Source organism: Mustela nivalis (assembly GCF_964662115.1).
Source record: "Mustela nivalis genome assembly, chromosome: 2".
NCBI classification, from domain to species: Eukaryota; Metazoa; Chordata; class Mammalia; order Carnivora; family Mustelidae; genus Mustela; species Mustela nivalis.
The window spans coordinates 71,081,762-71,102,743 of record NC_139021.1 but is presented as its reverse complement, the minus strand read 5'-3'; positions in this window follow the sequence as shown (position 1 = coordinate 71,102,743).

Here is a 20,982-nt window from a genome sequence, read left to right as displayed (position 1 = left end):
CACCTATCACAGTGATTCAAACCAAATGCGCCAGAGAGGGAGAGAGAGACCCCACCACCAAATGCAAGGCAGGATGTGGAATGACTGGATCACTCCCGCATCACAGTTGGGAATGGAAAATGATAGAGCTGACTCTTGAAAACAGTTAAGAGTTTCTTTTCCTTTTCCAAGCCGTGAGTTACATTCCCGTTCACATGCAGTATAATATCAATTTCAGGTGTCCAATAGAGTGGCTCAACCCTTCCACACAGATTCTTTGAGAACTAGACTTGCTACCGCCATAGGAGCAGGTCATGGCACTATGGCATTTATCTTAGAGAAATCAAAACTTAACGTTTGCTCCAAAGCCTGTAGGGGAATGTATCTGTGTCCTTATGAAAGCAGTGGGGCTGCCAAGGGGGTGGAAGGGACTGGAGTGGTTGGATATTGACACTTGACAGGGCTGCTGTAAGTGATAAACTCCTCTTGCTTCTTTGAAGGCCCCTTCCCCTTAATGGTGGTCCTGAGGACGAGGAGAATAGGAATGTCAACGATTTCAATCGCTTTCAACCTGCCAAGCATTAGAACACCATCTCTTCTACACTAGTTCACTCTCGTCTTAATCCTCAGTATCCCAAAGCAGACAGGTGGGGTCTGGTCCAAGAGGGGTTGCAGGCAGTGTCCCTTCCACAGGCCATCTCCCCTCTTGCCCAGAAGCCCAATGACCAGGTCCCAGGCTTTCAACTCATCTAATTTCTGTGCCTTCTCTAGGGAACTTCTGGGCTCTTTTTCTGGCTTCAAGGAGGCTCTGCGACGCTGGGTCTAGTGCTCTCAGCCGACTTGGACCACACGGCCAGTTGTCTCCTCCTGCATGGGCCACCTATTGGCTCGGGTGGATCAGGTGAGGGCATGTCCTCTCAGAGAGATACATGGAGAACAGAATAGAGGACCTCTTTCTGGCATTGTTTACCCTAATCTCTCAGTGGTTGCTACCATCGCTTGACTTCCCTGGAATTTCAAGCCCAGGAGAGGGGGGTGGGTCAGCAGCCAGAACTGTGGCTTCACCCTTGTGTCTTTTTTGAATGTTTTCCGCAACCCAGAGGGCTTCCGACAACACCAATTGATAACCGCATATGGTTTCCGTGGGCCAGGCATCCAGGTGCATCTAGCCAGGGACCTGTGTCTCAGGATCTCTCACAAGGCTGCAGTCAAGATGTCATGTGGGTCTTCAGTCATCTCCAGGCTTGTTGGCGGGAAATCTGCTTGTGTGCTCACTCGGGTGGCTCCTAGCAGCCAGAGGTCCTCCATTGCGGTGAGCAAGAAATATTCATTCCTTGCCACATGGGCCTCTCCATCATACAGCCCACAAGGAGCAGGCGGCTTCCCTCGAAACCAATGGTGAGGGAGCGAGAGCAAGCCCAAGAGGAGACCAGTGTCTTTGTCTACGAGCCTCAGAAGGGACATGCTATCTATCTCTCGGGCCATAGTCTGTCCTTTCGAAGTGAGGCAGGAGTTCCTGACTCTAATCCAGTGGTAGAGTATGGAACACAAAACGAGGTGTACCCACGAAGGGAATCGTTGGAGACCCTGAAAGGCTGCCCTCCATGCTTTGCTGGGACTTTACCTCAGCTAGGCATCACCATAATCCTTGCATCCAAACTAGAACGTGACCTATGAGAAAATTTTGTCAAGCCCTTCTGGGATCCTTACAGCAGCTTGCCTAGAAGTTCCTTGCACAAGGGAAGGGTGCCTGTGTGGCTTAGTCAGGTCAACGTCTGACTCTTGATTTTGGCTCAGGGCGTGTTCCCATGGTCTGTGAAATCCAGCCCAGCGTCTGGTTGTGCACTTGAGTCGAAGGCTGTCTAGGAATCTCTCTCTCCCTGCCCCTCCCCCGCTTGCATGTGTGTGTGCCCTCGCTCTTTCTCTCTCTCAGAAATGAAGAAGCAGAAGTCATCGTAGTGGTAGGAGTGGTAGTTATTTTCACATCAGTGGGTAATTAGACAACCTTGGCTTGGAATGGGAGCTCTGAAATTCACTAGCTGTGTGATCTTGGGGCAAGTTGTGTCCCCTCTCTGAACCTCAGTAGTCTAGGACACACTGGGTTATTGGGACAATTAAGTGATCAGTAAAGGACACTTAAAACCCTTCGTTGCTTGGCATAGAATCCCTTCGTACAATCAATTCTCAGTCGCAGTAGGATCAGCAATTTGATCGTTTTATTTTTTTGGTCCTTAACAATGAAAAATGCTCTCTCACATGGCTATAGGGAATAGGTAGCATCAGTTCAAGAATGGGGTGGATCTCCAGTCAAAGGAGCAATGGGTGTGGCTGAAGGGGTAAGGAAGCACAGGAGCTTTTGTGCTCTGGTTGTGAGTGTCGGTGGCTGCTGGGAAAGGGAATCAGACCTGCAGGGGACCCGAGAACTTGGAGTCTGGCCAGTGCACCCTTGCTCCCTTCTTGGGCTTCTGGGCTTTGAGGGGAGCCTGTGGCCCTTGAGGGCATTTGGAGGCTGTGCCCAGAAGAGCAGGAGCAGGAGTAGGAGCTGGAGCTGGAGCAGGAGCAGGAGCAGGAGCAGGAGCAGGAGGCCCCCCGGAGACAGGCTGGACCTTGGGCCCAGAGTTGGCCAGCTTCTGCCTGAGGCAATGGTTTTCTTCCTTGAGCCTTTGGAACTCCCTCTCTGCCCACAGAACAGCCTTCTGGCTCTCCTCACTTCTGTTCTCCACCAGGAGGCGCTCTCGGTCATGCAAGGAGGAGATTCTCTGCCATTCTCGGTGCAGGTCGTCGGCCATCTTCTTGTAGAGGCCTAAGTTCCAGTGGGCAGCATCCACCTTCCTGCGCACCTTGGCGAGTTCGTTCTTCACTTGCAGGCAGCGTGCCTTCTCCTCCATCATCTTCCTCTCCAGGTGTTTGAGGTGCTCTTCGCACAGCTTAGGCTCTGCCTCGAGCTTCAGGTGCAGCTTCTGAATCTCCCTTTCCAGGAGGCTGTTTCGCTGGTGAAAAGATACTTGCTCAGCTTGGTGGATTGTTGTGTTTCCTGGGAGCTCTTCATTCCCCTGACGTGCCTTCTTCAGTGCCCTGGATGGCTTTCCTTGATTCAGGGGGCTCCCACGGGGCACGTGATCAGTGGAGGAGGAGCCAGTCTGCACCTGCCTCCTTGAGCCCCCACCTTCCAGATGATCTCGAAGGAGCTCTAGCAGATGCATCACCGTCAGTAGGATCTGGCTGAGGGTGTGGTGTTGGCTCTGGCCCTCAGCGGGGGCCTGCCACGGCACACCTCCGTCAGGAAGCTCTGGCCTGCCTGCCTCCCCTGCCTCTTCCTGCCCTCTCAGTCCACAGCTGCCAATGTCCTGAGACAGAGGGTCTGCACTTCCCCGCAGATCAGGGCTGTCCTTGAAGTCTTCTGGCATATTCCTCGCAGGGGGTTCTCCATCGTCCTGGGCTGCTCCACAGATGGGATTTTCATCGGTGAGCTGGTGAGGGCTCTTCTTCAACAGCCTTTGCCGAACTCCCTTCAGCAGTTGCGTAGCGTCTCCCACAGAAAAGTACCCGACATCTTGATTCAGGGCAGCCAGAGCAAGGATCTGTAGCGGGAGAGGACTGGCCTTGTGCTCCGATGATGCGACGGCTCCATGGGCTGGTGCATCCGGGTCGGTCTTCTCCATGTCTTTTCCAGATACTTCATTCTGGGCACAGTGCCCCTTTCTTCCTCTTAAGCGGAGTCCACACTTTACTGGAATGAACACCAGCAACACAGTGCACACGAGGATCTCCCAGCCAAACCCAGAGTCTCGTGGCCCATGTGGCCAACGTTCGATTATCGGCAACCCAGAAGCCCACAGCTGTTCCCGGAGAGCCCACAGCGGCTCCAGAACTGTGTGGGGAGACATTGTAATGGCCACCAGCTGGCTCCAGAGAGCCTGGGGGCTTTGTCTCTGATCACCAGTGTCCTCTCGGCCACTAGAAACTGCTTGGAACCCCTACGAGGGTTCCGTCTCCAATGCAAACCAGTGCCTGGCAACAGGAGCTGAAGGGAGTAGGGGTGGGGGAGGTGCACCCGAGACTCCAACGCAAATCAGTGCCTGGCAACAGGAGCTAACAGTCGTTGGGCAGCGGAGGAGAATCTCTATATTGTGGACCTGAAAAAAATGCAACCCTACGTAGCATTGTCTTGGAATTAAACTTTGACACTTATAAAAAAAAGTTAAAAATGAAACTAGATATCAAAGGGAGAAAGATAACAAAATCTAAACACGTAGAAAGTAACTTTCTAGATTATCGGAGACAAAAGATAAAATTTCAGTGCACTGACCCGAAGGAAAATAAAACTACAACGTATTAAAATTGATGGGACACAGCTAAATCAACAGAGAGCTCAATTTTTAGCACTCAATGCATACATTAGAAAGGAGGAGGAGCATCTGGGTGGCTCAGTCAGTTAGTCCAACTCTTGATTTTGACTCGGGTCATGGTCAACCTTGGGATAGTGAGGCTGAACCTGCATTGTGCTGGTGCTGGGCATGGTGGCTGCTTAATCATCTCTCTCTCTTTCTGCACCGCTTCCGTTTCTCTGTCTCTGTCTCTGTCTCTGTCTCTGTGTCTATCTCTCTCTCTCTCTCTAAAAAGGAAAGGAGTCTCAAAACTATAATCTTTCTATTTTAGAACCTAGAAAAAGAGGAGAAACTAAAACTAAAGAAGAAAACCAGAAGAATCCTTCTACCCCATTTCAAGATATTCGTCTACAGTAATCAAAAGTGCGGGGTGTTGGTGAAGAGCTAGACCAATGGAACAGAATAAAGATGGATAAGTGGAACAGAATCAGGGACCCAGAAAGAGAACTACACCCATATGTCGAATGGGGCCTTGACAAAGGTAAAAAGCCGTTCAGTGGAGGAGTGACAGCGTTTTGAATAAATGGTGCTAGAGCAAGTGGACATGCATAGGCAAAGAAGAAGGAGAAGCAGAAGAGGGAGCGGGAGAGGGGAGGAGGAGGTGGAGGACGAGGAGGCCGGGGACCACAATCTAAGTATCAAACCCTATACAAAACTTAACTCAGGCTGCCTGGGTGAGGCAGCCTGTGCGGCAGCCAGCTCTTCATTTCGGCTCTTGTCAAGCTCTCAGCGTCCCGGGACAAAGTCAGGCTCCAAGCTCACTGGCGAGGCTGCTTGAGGATGCTCTTTTCCCTTCTCCCTCCAGGCCCCTGCCCGCTCATGCACATGTTCACTCTCCCAAAGGAAAAAAAGAAAAAAAGAGTATTTTAAAAAGTAGCTCAAAATTAATCACTGCCTTACATGGAAAATGATAAATCTTATAGGGAAAATGTGGGGGAAAATTTCCAGAATGGAAAGCTAGGTAAAGAATCCTCCAGTCGAACATCAAATTATTTTCCCTAAGGTAAAGTTGATTAATTAGACTTTATCCAACAATCAGAATTGTAAATCTGTGCCGTGTGAAAGACCTCCTTAAGAAGACCCAAAAGACAAGCTACCAACTTGGAGGAAATAGGTCCAAATCACATAGCTAATAGAGGACTCCTGTCTGAAGCATGGAAACTCAGAATTTGATCCCCAAGTAAGCATGCAATCTAGTTAGCAAAAGGAAATAGAAGGGGGGTGGGGAAAAAGTAAAGGGCCTGCCACCTTTACCAAAGCGTAGACAGATGGAAACCACATAGAAAGTTGCCATTGGGGCAATTCAAATGAAAACTCCAGTGAGCTCTCACTGCACACCTATCACAGTGATTCAAACCAAATGCGCCAGAGAGGGAGAGAGAGACCCCACCACCAAATGCAAGGCAGGATGTGGAATGACTGGATCACTCCCGCATCACAGTTGGGAATGGAAAATGATAGAGCTGACTCTTGAAAACAGTTAAGAGTTTCTTTTCCTTTTCCAAGCCGTGAGTTACATTCCCGTTCACATGCAGTATAATATCAATTTCAGGTGTCCAATAGAGTGGCTCAACCCTTCCACACAGATTCTTTGAGAACTAGACTTGCTACCGCCATAGGAGCAGGTCATGGCACTATGGCATTTATCTTAGAGAAATCAAAACTTAACGTTTGCTCCAAAGCCTGTAGGGGAATGTATCTGTGTCCTTATGAAAGCAGTGGGGCTGCCAAGGGGGTGGAAGGGACTGGAGTGGTTGGATATTGACACTTGACAGGGCTGCTGTAAGTGATAAACTCCTCTTGCTTCTTTGAAGGCCCCTTCCCCTTAATGGTGGTCCTGAGGACGAGGAGAATAGGAATGTCAACGATTTCAATCGCTTTAAACCTGCCAAGCATTAGAACACCATCTCTTCTACACTAGTTCACTCTCGTCTTAATCCTCAGTATCCCAAAGCAGACAGGTGGGGTCTGGTCCAAGAGGGGTTGCAGGCAGTGTCCCTTCCACAGGCCATCTCCCCTCTTGCCCAGAAGCCCAATGACCAGGTCCCAGCCTTTCAACTCATCTAATTTCTGTGCCTTCTCTAGGGACACCAGGGAACTTCTGGGCTCTTTTTCTGGCTTCAAGGAGGCTCTGCGACGCTGGGTCTAGTGCTCTCAGCCGACTTGGACCACACGGCCAGTTGTCTCCTCCTGCATGGGCCACCTATTGGCTCGGGTGGATCAGGTGAGGGCATGTCCTCTCAGAGAGATACATGGAGAACAGAAGAGAGGACCTCTTTCTGGCATTGTTTACCCTAATCTCTCAGTGGTTGCTACCATCGCTTGACTTCCCTGGAATTTCAAGCCCAGGAGAGGGGGGTGGGTCAGCAGCCAGAACTGTGGCTTCACCCTTGTGTCTTTTTTGAATGTTTTCCGCAACCCAGAGGGCTTCCGACAACACCAATTGATAACCGCATATGGTTTCCGTGGGCCAGGCATCCAGGTGCATCTAGCCAGGGACCTGTGTCTCAGGATCTCTCACAAGGCTGCAGTCAAGATGTCATGTGGGTCTTCAGTCATCTCCAGGCTTGTTGGCGGGAAATCTGCTTGTGTGCTCACTCGGGTGGCTCCTAGCAGCCAGAGGTCCTCCATTGCGGTGAGCAAGAAATATTCATTCCTTGCCACATGGGCCTCTCCATCATACAGCCCACAAGGAGCAGGCGGCTTCCCTCGAAACCAATGGTGAGGGAGCGAGAGCAAGCCCAAGAGGAGACCAGTGTCTTTGTCTACGAGCCTCAGAAGGGACATGCTATCTATCTCTCGGGCCATAGTCTGTCCTTTCGAAGTGAGGCAGGAGTTCCTGACTCTAATCCAGTGGTAGAGTATGGAACACAAAACGAGGTGTACCCACGAAGGGAATCGTTGGAGACCCTGAAAGGCTGCCCTCCATGCTTTGCTGGGACTTTACCTCAGCTAGGCATCACCATAATCCTTGCATCCAAACTAGAACGTGACCTATGAGAAAATTTTGTCAAGCCCTTCTGGGATCCTTACAGCAGCTTGCCTAGAAGTTCCTTGCACAAGGGAAGGGTGCCTGTGTGGCTTAGTCAGGTCAACGTCTGACTCTTGATTTTGGCTCAGGGCGTGTTCCCATGGTCTGTGAAATCCAGCCCAGCGTCTGGTTGTGCACTTGAGTCGAAGGCTGTCTAGGAATCTCTCTCTCCCTGCCCCTCCCCCGCTTGCATGTGTGTGTGCCCTCGCTCTTTCTCTCTCTCAGAAATGAAGAAGCAGAAGTCATCGTAGTGGTAGGAGTGGTAGTTATTTTCACATCAGTGGGTAATTAGACAACCTTGGCTTGGAATGGGAGCTCTGAAATTCACTAGCTGTGTGATCTTGGGGCAAGTTGTGTCCCCTCTCTGAACCTCAGTAGTCTAGGACACACTGGGTTATTGGGACAATTAAGTGATCAGTAAAGGACACTTAAAACCCTTCGTTGCTTGGCATAGAATCCCTTCGTACAATCAATTCTCAGTCGCAGTAGGATCAGCAATTTGATCGTTTTATTTTTTTGGTCCTTAACAATGAAAAATGCTCTCTCACATGGCTATAGGGAATAGGTAGCATCAGTTCAAGAATGGGGTGGATCTCCAGTCAAAGGAGCAATGGGTGTGGCTGAAGGGGTAAGGAAGCACAGGAGCTTTTGTGCTCTGGTTGTGAGTGTCGGTGGCTGCTGGGAAAGGGAATCAGACCTGCAGGGGACCCGAGAACTTGGAGTCTGGCCAGTGCACCCTTGCTCCCTTCTTGGGCTTCTGGGCTTTGAGGGGAGCCTGTGGCCCTTGAGGGCATTTGGAGGCTGTGCCCAGAAGAGCAGGAGCAGGAGTAGGAGCTGGAGCTGGAGCAGGAGCAGGAGCAGGAGCAGGAGCAGGAGGCCCCCCGGAGACAGGCTGGACCTTGGGCCCAGAGTTGGCCAGCTTCTGCCTGAGGCAATGGTTTTCTTCCTTGAGCCTTTGGAACTCCCTCTCTGCCCACAGAACAGCCTTCTGGCTCTCCTCACTTCTGTTCTCCACCAGGAGGCGCTCTCGGTCATGCAAGGAGGAGATTCTCTGCCATTCTCGGTGCAGGTCGTCGGCCATCTTCTTGTAGAGGCCTAAGTTCCAGTGGGCAGCATCCACCTTCCTGCGCACCTTGGCGAGTTCGTTCTTCACTTGCAGGCAGCGTGCCTTCTCCTCCATCATCTTCCTCTCCAGGTGTTTGAGGTGCTCTTCGCACAGCTTAGGCTCTGCCTCGAGCTTCAGGTGCAGCTTCTGAATCTCCCTTTCCAGGAGGCTGTTTCGCTGGTGAAAAGATACTTGCTCAGCTTGGTGGATTGTTGTGTTTCCTGGGAGCTCTTCATTCCCCTGACGTGCCTTCTTCAGTGCCCTGGATGGCTTTCCTTGATTCAGGGGGCTCCCACGGGGCACGTGATCAGTGGAGGAGGAGCCAGTCTGCACCTGCCTCCTTGAGCCCCCACCTTCCAGATGATCTCGAAGGAGCTCTAGCAGATGCATCACCGTCAGTAGGATCTGGCTGAGGGTGTGGTGTTGGCTCTGGCCCTCAGCGGGGGCCTGCCACGGCACACCTCCGTCAGGAAGCTCTGGCCTGCCTGCCTCCCCTGCCTCTTCCTGCCCTCTCAGTCCACAGCTGCCAATGTCCTGAGACAGAGGGTCTGCACTTCCCCGCAGATCAGGGCTGTCCTTGAAGTCTTCTGGCATATTCCTCGCAGGGGGTTCTCCATCGTCCTGGGCTGCTCCACAGATGGGATTTTCATCGGTGAGCTGGTGAGGGCTCTTCTTCAACAGCCTTTGCCGAACTCCCTTCAGCAGTTGCGTAGCGTCTCCCACAGAAAAGTACCCGACATCTTGATTCAGGGCAGCCAGAGCAAGGATCTGTAGCGGGAGAGGACTGGCCTTGTGCTCCGATGATGCGACGGCTCCATGGGCTGGTGCATCCGGGTCGGTCTTCTCCATGTCTTTTCCAGATACTTCATTCTGGGCACAGTGCCCCTTTCTTCCTCTTAAGCGGAGTCCACACTTTACTGGAATGAACACCAGCAACACAGTGCACACGAGGATCTCCCAGCCAAACCCAGAGTCTCGTGGCCCATGTGGCCAACGTTCGATTATCGGCAACCCAGAAGCCCACAGCTGTTCCCGGAGAGCCCACAGCGGCTCCAGAACTGTGTGGGGAGACATTGTAATGGCCACCAGCTGGCTCCAGAGAGCCTGGGGGCTTTGTCTCTGATCACCAGTGTCCTCTCGGCCACTAGAAACTGCTTGGAACCCCTACGAGGGTTCCGTCTCCAATGCAAACCAGTGCCTGGCAACAGGAGCTGAAGGGAGTAGGGGTGGGGGAGGTGCACCCGAGACTCCAACGCAAATCAGTGCCTGGCAACAGGAGCTAACAGTCGTTGGGCAGCGGAGGAGAATCTCTATATTGTGGACCTGAAAAAAATGCAACCCTACGTAGCATTGTCTTGGAATTAAACTTTGACACTTATAAAAAAAAGTTAAAAATGAAACTAGATATCAAAGGGAGAAAGATAACAAAATCTAAACACGTAGAAAGTAACTTTCTAGATTATCGGAGACAAAAGATAAAATTTCAGTGCACTGACCCGAAGGAAAATAAAACTACAACGTATTAAAATTGATGGGACACAGCTAAATCAACAGAGAGCTCAATTTTTAGCACTCAATGCATACATTAGAAAGGAGGAGGAGCATCTGGGTGGCTCAGTCAGTTAGTCCAACTCTTGATTTTGACTCGGGTCATGGTCAACCTTGGGATAGTGAGGCTGAACCTGCATTGTGCTGGTGCTGGGCATGGTGGCTGCTTAATCATCTCTCTCTCTTTCTGCACCGCTTCCGTTTCTCTGTCTCTGTCTCTGTCTCTGTGTCTATCTCTCTCTCTCTCTCTAAAAAGGAAAGGAGTCTCAAAACTATAATCTTTCTATTTTAGAACCTAGAAAAAGAGGAGAAACTAAAACTAAAGAAGAAAACCAGAAGAATCCTTCTACCCCATTTCAAGATATTCGTCTACAGTAATCAAAAGTGCGGGGTGTTGGTGAAGAGCTAGACCAATGGAACAGAATAAAGATGGATAAGTGGAACAGAATCAGGGACCCAGAAAGAGAACTACACCCATATGTCGAATGGGGCCTTGACAAAGGTAAAAAGCCGTTCAGTGGAGGAGTGACAGCGTTTTGAATAAATGGTGCTAGAGCAAGTGGACATGCATAGGCAAAGAAGAAGGAGAAGCAGAAGAGGGAGCGGGAGAGGGGAGGAGGAGGTGGAGGACGAGGAGGCCGGGGACCACAATCTAAGTATCAAACCCTATACAAAACTTAACTCAGGCTGCCTGGGTGAGGCAGCCTGTGCGGCAGCCAGCTCTTCATTTCGGCTCTTGTCAAGCTCTCAGCGTCCCGGGACAAAGTCAGGCTCCAAGCTCACTGGCGAGGCTGCTTGAGGATGCTCTTTTCCCTTCTCCCTCCAGGCCCCTGCCCGCTCATGCACATGTTCACTCTCCCAAAGGAAAAAAAGAAAAAAAGAGTATTTTAAAAAGTAGCTCAAAATTAATCACTGCCTTACATGGAAAATGATAAATCTTATAGGGAAAATGTGGGGGAAAATTTCCAGAATGGAAAGCTAGGTAAAGAATCCTCCAGTCGAACATCAAATTATTTTCCCTAAGGTAAAGTTGATTAATTAGACTTTATCCAACAATCAGAATTGTAAATCTGTGCCGTGTGAAAGACCTCCTTAAGAAGACCCAAAAGACAAGCTACCAACTTGGAGGAAATAGGTCCAAATCACATAGCTAATAGAGGACTCCTGTCTGAAGCATGGAAACTCAGAATTTGATCCCCAAGTAAGCATGCAATCTAGTTAGCAAAAGGAAATAGAAGGGGGGTGGGGAAAAAGTAAAGGGCCTGCCACCTTTACCAAAGCGTAGACAGATGGAAACCACATAGAAAGTTGCCATTGGGGCAATTCAAATGAAAACTCCAGTGAGCTCTCACTGCACACCTATCACAGTGATTCAAACCAAATGCGCCAGAGAGGGAGAGAGAGACCCCACCACCAAATGCAAGGCAGGATGTGGAATGACTGGATCACTCCCGCATCACAGTTGGGAATGGAAAATGATAGAGCTGACTCTTGAAAACAGTTAAGAGTTTCTTTTCCTTTTCCAAGCCGTGAGTTACATTCCCGTTCACATGCAGTATAATATCAATTTCAGGTGTCCAATAGAGTGGCTCAACCCTTCCACACAGATTCTTTGAGAACTAGACTTGCTACCGCCATAGGAGCAGGTCATGGCACTATGGCATTTATCTTAGAGAAATCAAAACTTAACGTTTGCTCCAAAGCCTGTAGGGGAATGTATCTGTGTCCTTATGAAAGCAGTGGGGCTGCCAAGGGGGTGGAAGGGACTGGAGTGGTTGGATATTGACACTTGACAGGGCTGCTGTAAGTGATAAACTCCTCTTGCTTCTTTGAAGGCCCCTTCCCCTTAATGGTGGTCCTGAGGACGAGGAGAATAGGAATGTCAACGATTTCAATCGCTTTAAACCTGCCAAGCATTAGAACACCATCTCTTCTACACTAGTTCACTCTCGTCTTAATCCTCAGTATCCCAAAGCAGACAGGTGGGGTCTGGTCCAAGAGGGGTTGCAGGCAGTGTCCCTTCCACAGGCCATCTCCCCTCTTGCCCAGAAGCCCAATGACCAGGTCCCAGCCTTTCAACTCATCTAATTTCTGTGCCTTCTCTAGGGACACCAGGGAACTTCTGGGCTCTTTTTCTGGCTTCAAGGAGGCTCTGCGACGCTGGGTCTAGTGCTCTCAGCCGACTTGGACCACACGGCCAGTTGTCTCCTCCTGCATGGGCCACCTATTGGCTCGGGTGGATCAGGTGAGGGCATGTCCTCTCAGAGAGATACATGGAGAACAGAAGAGAGGACCTCTTTCTGGCATTGTTTACCCTAATCTCTCAGTGGTTGCTACCATCGCTTGACTTCCCTGGAATTTCAAGCCCAGGAGAGGGGGGTGGGTCAGCAGCCAGAACTGTGGCTTCACCCTTGTGTCTTTTTTGAATGTTTTCCGCAACCCAGAGGGCTTCCGACAACACCAATTGATAACCGCATATGGTTTCCGTGGGCCAGGCATCCAGGTGCATCTAGCCAGGGACCTGTGTCTCAGGATCTCTCACAAGGCTGCAGTCAAGATGTCATGTGGGTCTTCAGTCATCTCCAGGCTTGTTGGCGGGAAATCTGCTTGTGTGCTCACTCGGGTGGCTCCTAGCAGCCAGAGGTCCTCCATTGCGGTGAGCAAGAAATATTCATTCCTTGCCACATGGGCCTCTCCATCATACAGCCCACAAGGAGCAGGCGGCTTCCCTCGAAACCAATGGTGAGGGAGCGAGAGCAAGCCCAAGAGGAGACCAGTGTCTTTGTCTACGAGCCTCAGAAGGGACATGCTATCTATCTCTCGGGCCATATTCTGTCCTTTCGAAGTGAGGCAGGAGTTCCTGACTCTAATCCAGTGGTAGCGTATGGAACACAAAACGAGGTGTACCCACGAAGGGAATCGTTGGAGACCCTGAAAGGCTGCCCTCCATGCTTTGCTGGGACTTTACCTCAGCTAGGCATCACCATAATCCTTGCATCCAAACTAGAACGTGACCTATGAGAAAATTTTGTCAAGCCCTTCTGGGATCCTTACAGCAGCTTGCCTAGAAGTTCCTTGCACAAGGGAAGGGTGCCTGTGTGGCTTAGTCAGGTCAACGTCTGACTCTTGATTTTGGCTCAGGGCGTGTTCCCATGGTCTGTGAAATCCAGCCCAGCGTCTGGTTGTGCACTTGAGTCGAAGGCTGTCTAGGAATCTCTCTCTCCCTGCCCCTCCCCCGCTTGCATGTGTGTGTGCCCTCGCTCTTTCTCTCTCTCAGAAATGAAGAAGCAGAAGTCATCGTAGTGGTAGGAGTGGTAGTTATTTTCACATCAGTGGGTAATTAGACAACCTTGGCTTGGAATGGGAGCTCTGAAATTCACTAGCTGTGTGATCTTGGGGCAAGTTGTGTCCCCTCTCTGAACCTCAGTAGTCTAGGACACACTGGGTTATTGGGACAATTAAGTGATCAGTAAAGGACACTTAAAACCCTTCGTTGCTTGGCATAGAATCCCTTCGTACAATCAATTCTCAGTCGCAGTAGGATCAGCAATTTGATCGTTTTATTTTTTTGGTCCTTAACAATGAAAAATGCTCTCTCACATGGCTATAGGGAATAGGTAGCATCAGTTCAAGAATGGGGTGGATCTCCAGTCAAAGGAGCAATGGGTGTGGCTGAAGGGGTAAGGAAGCACAGGAGCTTTTGTGCTCTGGTTGTGAGTGTCGGTGGCTGCTGGGAAAGGGAATCAGACCTGCAGGGGACCCGAGAACTTGGAGTCTGGCCAGTGCACCCTTGCTCCCTTCTTGGGCTTCTGGGCTTTGAGGGGAGCCTGTGGCCCTTGAGGGCATTTGGAGGCTGTGCCCAGAAGAGCAGGAGCAGGAGTAGGAGCTGGAGCTGGAGCAGGAGCAGGAGCAGGAGCAGGAGCAGGAGGCCCCCCGGAGACAGGCTGGACCTTGGGCCCAGAGTTGGCCAGCTTCTGCCTGAGGCAATGGTTTTCTTCCTTGAGCCTTTGGAACTCCCTCTCTGCCCACAGAACAGCCTTCTGGCTCTCCTCACTTCTGTTCTCCACCAGGAGGCGCTCTCGGTCATGCAAGGAGGAGATTCTCTGCCATTCTCGGTGCAGGTCGTCGGCCATCTTCTTGTAGAGGCCTAAGTTCCAGTGGGCAGCATCCACCTTCCTGCGCACCTTGGCGAGTTCGTTCTTCACTTGCAGGCAGCGTGCCTTCTCCTCCATCATCTTCCTCTCCAGGTGTTTGAGGTGCTCTTCGCACAGCTTAGGCTCTGCCTCGAGCTTCAGGTGCAGCTTCTGAATCTCCCTTTCCAGGAGGCTGTTTCGCTGGTGAAAAGATACTTGCTCAGCTTGGTGGATTGTTGTGTTTCCTGGGAGCTCTTCATTCCCCTGACGTGCCTTCTTCAGTGCCCTGGATGGCTTTCCTTGATTCAGGGGGCTCCCACGGGGCACGTGATCAGTGGAGGAGGAGCCAGTCTGCACCTGCCTCCTTGAGCCCCCACCTTCCAGATGATCTCGAAGGAGCTCTAGCAGATGCATCACCGTCAGTAGGATCTGGCTGAGGGTGTGGTGTTGGCTCTGGCCCTCAGCGGGGGCCTGCCACGGCACACCTCCGTCAGGAAGCTCTGGCCTGCCTGCCTCCCCTGCCTCTTCCTGCCCTCTCAGTCCACAGCTGCCAATGTCCTGAGACAGAGGGTCTGCACTTCCCCGCAGATCAGGGCTGTCCTTGAAGTCTTCTGGCATATTCCTCGCAGGGGGTTCTCCATCGTCCTGGGCTGCTCCACAGATGGGATTTTCATCGGTGAGCTGGTGAGGGCTCTTCTTCAACAGCCTTTGCCGAACTCCCTTCAGCAGTTGCGTAGCGTCTCCCACAGAAAAGTACCCGACATCTTGATTCAGGGCAGCCAGAGCAAGGATCTGTAGCGGGAGAGGACTGGCCTTGTGCTCCGATGATGCGACGGCTCCATGGGCTGGTGCATCCGGGTCGGTCTTCTCCATGTCTTTTCCAGATACTTCATTCTGGGCACAGTGCCCCTTTCTTCCTCTTAAGCGGAGTCCACACTTTACTGGAATGAACACCAGCAACACAGTGCACACGAGGATCTCCCAGCCAAACCCAGAGTCTCGTGGCCCATGTGGCCAACGTTCGATTATCGGCAACCCAGAAGCCCACAGCTGTTCCCGGAGAGCCCACAGCGGCTCCAGAACTGTGTGGGGAGACATTGTAATGGCCACCAGCTGGCTCCAGAGAGCCTGGGGGCTTTGTCTCTGATCACCAGTGTCCTCTCGGCCACTAGAAACTGCTTGGAACCCCTACGAGGGTTCCGTCTCCAATGCAAACCAGTGCCTGGCAACAGGAGCTGAAGGGAGTAGAGTGGGGGAGGTGCACCCGAGACTCCAACGCAAATCAGTGCCTGGCAACAGGAGCTAACAGTCGTTGGGCAGCGGAGGAGAATCTCTATATTGTGGACCTGAAAAAAATGCAACCCTACGTAGCATTGTCTTGGAATTAAACTTTGACACTTATAAAAAAAAGTTAAAAATGAAACTAGATATCAAAGGGAGAAAGATAACAAAATCTAAACACGTAGAAAGTAACTTTCTAGATTATCGGAGACAAAAGATAAAATTTCAGTGCACTGACCCGAAGGAAAATAAAACTACAACGTATTAAAATTGATGGGACACAGCTAAATCAACAGAGAGCTCAATTTTTAGCACTCAATGCATACATTAGAAAGGAGGAGGAGCATCTGGGTGGCTCAGTCAGTTAGTCCAACTCTTGATTTTGACTCGGGTCATGGTCAACCTTGGGATAGTGAGGCTGAACCTGCATTGTGCTGGTGCTGGGCATGGTGGCTGCTTAATCATCTCTCTCTCTTTCTGCACCGCTTCCGTTTCTCTGTCTCTGTCTCTGTCTCTGTCTCTGTGTCTATCTCTCTCTCTCTCTCTAAAAAGGAAAGGAGTCTCAAAACTATAATCTTTCTATTTTAGAACCTAGAAAAAGAGGAGAAACTAAAACTAAAGAAGAAAACCAGAAGAATCCTTCTACCCCATTTCAAGATATTCGTCTACAGTAATCAAAAGTGCGGGGTGTTGGTGAAGAGCTAGACCAATGGAACAGAATAAAGATGGATAAGTGGAACAGAATCAGGGACCCAGAAAGAGAACTACACCCATATGTCGAATGGGGCCTTGACAAAGGTAAAAAGCCGTTCAGTGGAGGAGTGACAGCGTTTTGAATAAATGGTGCTAGAGCAAGTGGACATGCATAGGCAAAGAAGAAGGAGAAGCAGAAGAGGGAGCGGGAGAGGGGAGGAGGAGGTGGAGGACGAGGAGGCCGGGGACCACAATCTAAGTATCAAACCCTATACAAAACTTAACTCAGGCTGCCTGGGTGAGGCAGCCTGTGCGGCAGCCAGCTCTTCATTTCGGCTCTTGTCAAGCTCTCAGCGTCCCGGGACAAAGTCAGGCTCCAAGCTCACTGGCGAGGCTGCTTGAGGATGCTCTTTTCCCTTCTCCCTCCAGGCCCCTGCCCGCTCATGCACATGTTCACTCTCCCAAAGGAAAAAAAGAAAAAAAGAGTATTTTAAAAAGTAGCTCAAAATTAATCACTGCCTTACATGGAAAATGATAAATCTTATAGGGAAAATGTGGGGGAAAATTTCCAGAATGGAAAGCTAGGTAAAGAATCCTCCAGTCGAACATCAAATTATTTTCCCTAAGGTAAAGTTGATTAATTAGACTTTATCCAACAATCAGAATTGTAAATCTGTGCCGTGTGAAAGACCTCCTTAAGAAGACCCAAAAGACAAGCTACCAACTTGGAGGAAATAGGTCCAAATCACATAGCTAATAGAGGACTCCTGTCTGAAGCATGGAAACTCAGAATTTGATCCCCAAGTAAGCATGCAATCTAGTTAGCAAAAGGAAATAGAAGGGGGGTGGGGAAAAAGTAAAGGGCCTGCCACCTTTACCAAAGCGTAGACAGATGGAAACCACATAGAAAGTTGCCATTGGGGCAATTCAAATGAAAACTCCAGTGAGCTCTCACTGCACACCTATCACAGTGATTCAAACCAAATGCGCCAGAGAGGGAGAGAGAGACCCCACCACCAAATGCAAGGCAGGATGTGGAATGACTGGATCACTCCCGCATCACAGTTGGGAATGGAAAATGATAGAGCTGACTCTTGAAAACAGTTAAGAGTTTCTTTTCCTTTTCCAAGCCGTGAGTTACATTCCCGTTCACATGCAGTATAATATCAATTTCAGGTGTCCAATAGAGTGGCTCAACCCTTCCACACAGATTCTTTGAGAACTAGACTTGCTACCGCCATAGGAGCAGGTCATGGCACTATGGCATTTATCTTAGAGAAATCAAAACTTAACGTTTGCTCCAAAGCCTGTAGGGGAATGTATCTGTGTCCTTATGAAAGCAGTGGGGCTGCCAAGGGGGTGGAAGGGACTGGAGTGGTTGGATATTGACACTTGACAGGGCTGCTGTAAGTGATAAACTCCTCTTGCTTCTTTGAAGGCCCCTTCCCCTTAATGGTGGTCCTGAGGACGAGGAGAATAGGAATGTCAACGATTTCAATCGCTTTAAACCTGCCAAGCATTAGAACACCATCTCTTCTACACTAGTTCACTCTCGTCTTAATCCTCAGTATCCCAAAGCAGACAGGTGGGGTCTGGTCCAAGAGGGGTTGCAGGCAGTGTCCCTTCCACAGGCCATCTCCCCTCTTGCCCAGAAGCCCAATGACCAGGTCCCAGGCTTTCAACTCATCTAATTTCTGTGCCTTCTCTAGGGACACCAGGGAACTTCTGGGCTCTTTTTCTGGCTTCAAGGAGGCTCTGCGACGCTGGGTCTAGTGCTCTCAGCCGACTTGGACCACACGGCCAGTTGTCTCCTCCTGCATGGGCCACCTATTGGCTCGGGTGGATCAGGTGAGGGCATGTCCTCTCAGAGAGATACATGGAGAACAGAATAGAGGACCTCTTTCTGGCATTGTTTACCCTAATCTCTCAGTGGTTGCTACCATCGCTTGACTTCCCTGGAATTTCAAGCCCAGGAGAGGGGGGTGGGTCAGCAGCCAGAACTGTGGCTTCACCCTTGTGTCTTTTTTGAATGTTTTCCGCAACCCAGAGGGCTTCCGACAACACCAATTGATAACCGCATATGGTTTCCGTGGGCCAGGCATCCAGGTGCATCTAGCCAGGGACCTGTGTCTCAGGATCTCTCACAAGGCTGCAGTCAAGATGTCATGTGGGTCTTCAGTCATCTCCAGGCTTGTTGGCGGGAAATCTGCTTGTGTGCTCACTCGGGTGGCTCCTAGCAGCCAGAGGTCCTCCATTGCGGTGAGCAAGAAATATTCATTCCTTGCCACATGGGCCTCTCCATCATACAGCCCACAAGGAGCAGGCGGCTTCCCTCGAAACCAATGGTGAGGGAGCGAGAGCAAGCCCAAGAGGAGACCAGTGTCTTTGTCTACGAGCCTCAGAAGGGACATGCTATCTATCTCTCGGGCCATATTCTGTCCTTTCGAAGTGAGGCAGGAGTTCCTGACTCTAATCCAGTGGTAGAGTATGGAACACAAAACGAGGTGTACCCACGAAGGGAATCGTTGGAGACCCTGAAAGGCTGCCCTCCATGCTTTGCTGGGACTTTACCTCAGCTAGGCATCACCATAATCCTTGCATCCAAACTAGAACGTGACCTATGAGAAAATTTTGTCAAGCCCTTCTGGGATCCTTACAGCAGCTTGCCTAGAAGTTCCTTGCACAAGGGAAGGGTGCCTGTGTGGCTTAGTCAGGTCAACGTCTGACTCTTGATTTTGGCTCAGGGCGTGTTCCCATGGTCTGTGAAATCCAGCCCAGCGTCTGGTTGTGCACTTGAGTCGAAGGCTGTCTAGGAATCTCTCTCTCCCTGCCCCTCCCCCGCTTGCATGTGTGTGTGCCCTCGCTCTTTCTCTCTCTCAGAAATGAAGAAGCAGAAGTCATCGTAGTGGTAGGAGTGGTAGTTATTTTCACATCAGTGGGTAATTAGACAACCTTGGCTTGGAATGGGAGCTCTGAAATTCACTAGCTGTGTGATCTTGGGGCAAGTTGTGTCCCCTCTCTGAACCTCAGTAGTCTAGGACACACTGGGTTATTGGGACAATTAAGTGATCAGTAAAGGACACTTAAAACCCTTCGTTGCTTGGCATAGAATCCCTTCGTACAATCAATTCTCAGTCGCAGTAGGATCAGCAATTTGATCGTTTTATTTTTTTGGTCCTTAACAATGAAAAATGCTCTCTCACATGGCTATAGGGAATAGGTAGCATCAGTTCAAGAATGGGGTGGATCTCCAGTCAAAGGAGCAATGGGTGTGGCTGAAGGGGTAAGGAAGCACAGGAGCTTTTGTGCTCTGGTTGTGAGTGTCGGTGGCTGCTGGGAAAGGGAATCAGACCTGCAGGGGACCCGAGAACTTGGAGTCTGGCCAGTGCACCCTTGCTCCCTTCTTGGGCTTCTGGGCTTTGAGGGGAGCCTGTGGCCCTTGAGGGCATTTGGAGGCTGTGCCCAGAAGAGCAGGAGCAGGAGTAGGAGCTGGAGCTGGAGCAGGAGCAGGAGCAGGAGCAGGAGGCCCCCCGGAGACAGGCTGGACCTTGGGCCCAGAGTTGGCCAGCTTCTGCCTGAGGCAATGGTTTTCTTCCTTGAGCCTTTGGAACTCCCTCTCTGCCCACAGAACAGCCTTCTGGCTCTCCTCACTTCTGTTCTCCACCAGGAGGCGCTCTCGGTCATGCAAGGAGGAGATTCTCTGCCATTCTCGGTGCAGGTCGTCGGCCATCTTCTTGTAGAGGCCTAAGTTCCAGTGGGCAGCATCCACCTTCCTGCGCACCTTGGCGAGTTCGTTCTTCACTTGCAGGCAGCGTGCCTTCTCCTCCATCATCTTCCTCTCCAGGTGTTTGAGGTGCTCTTTGCACAGCTTAGGCTCTGCCTCGAGCTTCAGGTGCAGCTTCTGAATCTCCCTTTCCAGGAGGCTGTTTCGCTGGTGAAAAGATACTTGCTCAGCTTGGTGGATTGTTGTGTTTCCTGGGAGCTCTTCATTCCCCTGACGTGCCTTCTTCAGTGCCCTGGATGGCTTTCCTTGATTCAGGGGGCTCCCACGGGGCACGTGATCAGTGGAGGAGGAGCCAGTCTGCACCTGCCTCCTTGAGCCCCCACCTTCCAGATGATCTCGAAGGAGCTCTAGCAGATGCATCACCGTCAGTAGGATCTGGCTGAGGGTGTGGTGTTGGCTCTGGCCCTCAGCGGGGGCCTGCCACGGCACACCTCCGTCAGGAAGCTCTGGCCTGCCTGCCTCCCCTGCCTCTTCCTGCCCTCTCAGTCCACAGCTGCCAATGTCCTGAGACAGAGGGTCTGCACTTCCCCGCAGATCAGGGCTGTCCTTGAAGTCTTCTGGCATATTCCTCGCAGGGGGTTCTCCATCGTCCTGGGCTGCTCCACAGATGGGATTTTCATCGGTGAGCTGGTGAGGGCTCTTCTTCAACAGCCTTTGCCGAACTCCCTTCAGCAGTTGCGTAGCGTCTCCCACAGAAAAGTACCCGACATCTTGATTCAGGGCAGCCAGAGCAAGGATCTGTAGCGGGAGAGGACTGGCCTTGTGCTCCGATGATGCGACGGCTCCATGGGCTGGTGCATCCGGGTCGGTCTTCTCCATGTCTTTTCCAGATACTTCATTCTGGGCACAGTGCCCCTTTCTTCCTCTTAAGCGGAGTCCACACTTTACTGGAATGAACACCAGCAACACAGTGCACACGAGGATCTCCCAGCCAAACCCAGAGTCTCGTGGCCCATGTGGCCAACGTTCGATTATCGGCAACCCAGAAGCCCACAGCTGTTCCCGGAGAGCCCACAGCGGCTCCAGAACTGTGTGGGGAG